Raw genomic sequence first — 5,182 nt, 5'->3', positions numbered from 1 at the left:
CCTCCTCCTGTCTAAAGGTCTATAAAAGCTCCCTGCCTCCCTGCTTACCAGCATCACCATCCTGTTCCTGGTTCTTACCATGTAGCCATGATCCACAAGGCAGACAAACCCCTTGCCATCAAAAATCTGTTTGTATTTACACATTTGGTGGTTTGTTTTCCCTTCCCTATGCCTTTGTAACTTCCCCACCTCAGATACCTTTTTAATTTATTGTTAAACTTTTCTTCTTTTTTACCTTCCAAATCAGAGTGAGATTATTTATTTGGGTGTACTTACCTTTTCCTCTCTCTACATCTAATTCCTTTCTTTTGGGAAAGAAGGGGGAAGAGGGAAGGGCACTCTAAAAAGAAGTGTTATTGGTTCTATCAAATATATTTGAGTCTCTGGGAATTTAAATTAGAACCAGGACACCTGATGATGCAGATTTTTCCTTATGCTTCTGAAGGCTCTCATCTGTGCCCAGAATGGAAAGACCTGCATTACAAACACTTACCAACTATCACCAGCGTCGAGCACAGTTATTCTTCTTGTTACCAATGAACAAATAAGAACCTACCAGCAGCGATGGCAAGACATGAAGCATATTTTAATTTAGTAAATGCACAAACACTGCCATAAAACATCAACAGCTTGAGGTCTTCTTTAGAAATGAGCTGTCAGGAGCAGGGGAAAAAAAGAAAAGCAGTTAGTATCAAAAGGGTGCTGCCTGACCTGGTGATTTTACAGCCTCTGGGTTTTTTTTTTCCCTAGTACATAAGTCCTATTTAGGAACCTTTTAACCTGATCAGTAGTCTTGCCTTCAGAGAATAAATACACACTTCTTATATTGAGATGAATGTGAATGTGGGCTGCAGACAATTTTTCAGCTTTTCACCCAAGTGCTTACCCCCTCTTTTCCTACTCCATAAAATATGCAATTGAGCAGACTCCCTTGGAGCTAACAGTGACAGGTATAATTAATTGGCTGTATAATCTTCAAGTGTTGTTCTAGTTTTTATGTTAATTTTTTGTTAGAGGTAGTTTAAATCATTGCACTGAACTCTTGGTGCTCAGGACTGTAGTGATGGACCTGATCTGAAAGCTCAAATGAAAGTTTGTAGAACAGTTTGTTCTGGTTTCAGACCTCTTAGCTCAACTCACACTTCACAGGCTCACAGCATGTTAGGGGTTAGAAGGGACCCAAGGAGATCACTGAGTCCAATCCCCCTGCAAGAGCAGGACAGCACTATCTAAACACAGATCACAGAGGAACACATACACTTAAGTTAGTATTTAGTCCTTTAAGTATTTCCATTCTCAAACTGCTACAGGTGTCTTTGAATTCTTCTCCTGAATTGTCTGTCTCTGAACACCCTGAAGGTTTTCTACCCACACTTTAGTTTCCCTCTGTCTAAATCTTTATTACTGCTAGCTACCTCTACCTGTAATGTACCTTAAGACCAACTGATAGGAATGAACAAAATTGGATTAAAAATATTGCTTACAAGGGTCATATTTGGCAAAGAAACTTGAGGTTTGTGACTACTGAAATGGTTAGATTTTCTTCCTCAGGTCTGTACATGGATAACAGCTTAAGTGGCAATGTGATTGGCACACTGGTAACACAGGGTAAATGTACACACACAGCCTCAAGACTAAACAGGGCTTCTTTAGGGAAGAATTGGAGAGGAAAATAAGTTTATTTATCAGGCAACTTCCAGCATGTAACAACATCAAATTTTCATGTTTTTCTTAAGAGTTGCCTTCTGCTTATGTTCTGAGGAGGGGATGAGGGAGCTGGGGGTGTGCAGCCTGGAGAAGAGGAGGCTCAGGGGAGACCTCTTTGCTGTCTTCCAGAAAGCGTGACTATGAAAGCAAACCCTGAGGGCTCCCAGGCTGACAGCCTCAGTGGGACTGTAATAACAGGCAATCCTTTACATCAGGAAAAGAGCAGATCAGGCAGGTATTCTGCATTAAAATGAGTACATGGATTCCTCTTTTAAATCCTTTTCAACATGATCTTGGACAACTCTAAAGCCATAGGAGTGATTAAGGTGACTTCCCTGGCTTTTGCCACAGCCAGTCACACAGAAAGTATAAGCCTTTCTAAACCAGATGGCTGGAAGAGACCCAAGGTGGTCACCCTATATATTCTCGAAGCAGGATCAGCTACACCAGTGTCATTTATGAAGACATTTGTTCATATAGTGGTTTAGGAAGATTTCCCCTGCAGACAATGCCTAACCATCAGCAATCTCTGCTTCACTCTCCTTAAAGTGGTAAGCACTGGTTTAGCCTGCTATCTAGCCTAAATCATCTTTGTTGATCATCGTTGTCTTTTGCTGGGCATTTTCCAGCTGGCACACACCCTTTACAAATTCTTTTGCCCAAAGTCAGGCAGAATACTGTAACTGATGCATTCCCAGTGCTCAGCAGAGCATCTTGCAGTCTATATTCCTTCCTAGCATATCTCAGGAGAATGTTTTGCAACAGCATGACACTGTTGACTTGTGTCAAGATTTCACTGAACCATGAACTCCTATCTTCTGTTTCATAGAAATGCCACCTAGTCAGCTATCACAGCAAGCCCACAGCCTGTATCACAGTATCACAGTATCACCAAGGTTGGAAGAGACCTCACAGATCATCAAGTCCAACCCTTTACCACAGAGCTCAAGGCTAGACCATGGCACCAAGTGCCACGTCCAACTTTGCCTTGAACTGCCCCAGGGACGACAACAACTGGTCATTCCCCACTGAGCTTAGCTCCTAGAGCATGTACTTATTGAATATCACCCTATTTCTTTTTTCCCCAGACAATTTATCAAGTTAGTCAAAGTCATTTTGAATTCTAATCCTGTCCTCCAGCACACAGTCTTTCTCAACTTGACATTTTCTGGAACTCTAATAAGCATACTCTTTTTCCCCTCTAGGCCATCAAGGAAAATATTGAATATAACACAATCAGGGCAAACTCTTGCAGAATTCTATTTATGCAGCTGTTAGCAGGAGAAGCAATCAGTAAAAGTTAGTAGGCAGATGGATTTAGCTGTTACAATCACCTCTTCTTCTAAGTCAGCACGCTTCGCTGTGAATGCAAACAATTCGTGTTCAAGCTAATACTGCTTAGAAATCCAAAGATGATTGCATCTATTCTCATCTGAGCAGCCTCTTTCACAAGGGACCCATTTCAAAGCCCAGTATAGTTAATGAATGGCCCCTATAAATTTCTGTGGGTCATGAATCAGGTTGAAGAAGAAGGCCTTCACCAACACTAAAATAAAGTTCTGCAGAGGTCGGCACTTGATCCTTTTTTTTAGCATTGTGATTAATTAAATGAATGGATCAGCAAAGTTGGCCCAAAATGGTTTTGTTTTTCTAAAACTTTGGATTTTTTACAAAATGCTCAAGGAATAAATTATATGGCTATCAGTTTTATTATGCAAACATCTAAGGATAAATCAATTACTCAAACTTAACTACCCTAAACCAAATCCCAGCATGGGTTGATGGTGGGCCTTACCATGATAGAGCCATGAGCTCTGGGGCAGTCTTCCAGTTCTTGCCAGGTTTGAAATGCTAAGTGCAGATTACAGTGTCCTACAGCAGGCAAATAACTTTGTAGTTTTGTAGCTACTGACTGGTTGGCTTATCCCTATAGATTCACAGAGGGTAAACTCATTGTAGAAGACTGCTGTGATTACCCCTACAATACTTATCAGGGAGTTTCTTAAACTAATTACTAGAAGCAACCAGGTTGGAAGAGACCTCCAAGATCATCCAGACCAACCTAGCACCCATCTCTGTCCAATCAACTACATCATGGCACTAGGTGCCTCATCCAGTCTTCTTTTTTAACACCTCCAGGTACAGCAACTCCACCACCTCCCTGGGCAGCCCATTCCAATGCCAATCACTCTCTCTGTGAAGAACTTTCTCCTAACTATGACTTGCCTTCTACTGATGGACCATCTTTACAGATTCTTCCAAGTCACCTGTCCCTTTTCTTTCATGTTTTATTTCAACATCTAACACTTCAAGTGACTTTTTGCAGTGCCCCTATGTGTGCACTGCATTCTCTGAGTTCAACCTGCTGCTTTATTTTTGTGTGAACTCACCCACAGCAGGATATCAGCAAGAGAGCAGTCAGTGCTGAGAGTAGGACAGGAGACTCTCATTAAACTTCAGGTGACAATACCCACAAATGTAAACAAGAGGGGGAAAGGCAGCAGGATGTGTGCTAGTTTGAGCCTAGCTGGGATGTTTTGGTGAGAAGAATTGGACTGTAGGCTGTGAAAAGGAAACAATGATGATGTCTACTTCACTCATAGGCTTGCCGAGATGTGTATGAACAAGAACACAAACATAGATAACAGAGTTTGCTCTCTGGCTTTGGCACTGCACTTTTCTCTCTCTCTAACCTGCCCTCTGTGTGACTAATCCTTCTGGACAACCCTCCAAACTCACCTTGAGCATAAGGCAAAGTCTGGGGTAAGGTAGAGGGGTGGGAAGAAGGAGGAAGGGTGGTTGGGAGCCCCTCCTAGGGACTCTGGTTTCTAGGAGGGTTGCTGTATTTCTATATTACTTTTTAACTTGTATATTTCTGTCTATAGCTGTATATGTTGTAACTATCTGCTGGTATATTGTGCTAAGCTGTAAATACAGCTTTATTCTCCAGTTTCCAGATTGGCTGAGTTTAGTCTGAGTGATTTTCTTAAGTGTGGGGAGACAGATAACACCCAAACCATCGCAGGATGGAAGAAAAGGAAGACTACTGAGAGACAGGTTAGATTCCTGTCTGTGAACAGACAGGTCATATTTCTTGAAGATAAGCTTATGATGTCTCAACTTTGTATTTCTTACATCTAAGCTTACAATATTTCATCTTACTGTATTTTGTCTGACAGTTAGCTTTGTCTTTTTCTGAATTTCAGTTGCCTTAATCATCTTCCTTGGGATGCCTAATATGTTAGATCTTCTGTCCATCCATCATGCTGCACTGGGAGTTGACCCTTCCCTCCAGGTGCAAGCTGAGTCTGACAGTTTGGCTGCCTGTTCATGTAATGTGGAACACATTTTCTTGTGTAGGACATATAGACTGGATGTTCTTCACAGAGAGAGTGATTTGCCATTGGAATGGGCTGCCCAGGGAGGTAGTGGAGTCACCGTCCCAGGGGATGTTCAAGAAAAGCCTGGATGAGGC

Source organism: Pogoniulus pusillus, chromosome 28 (genome assembly GCF_015220805.1).
Source record: "Pogoniulus pusillus isolate bPogPus1 chromosome 28, bPogPus1.pri, whole genome shotgun sequence".
NCBI classification, from domain to species: domain Eukaryota; kingdom Metazoa; phylum Chordata; class Aves; order Piciformes; family Lybiidae; genus Pogoniulus; species Pogoniulus pusillus.
Note: the sequence above shows the minus strand (reverse complement) of the source record.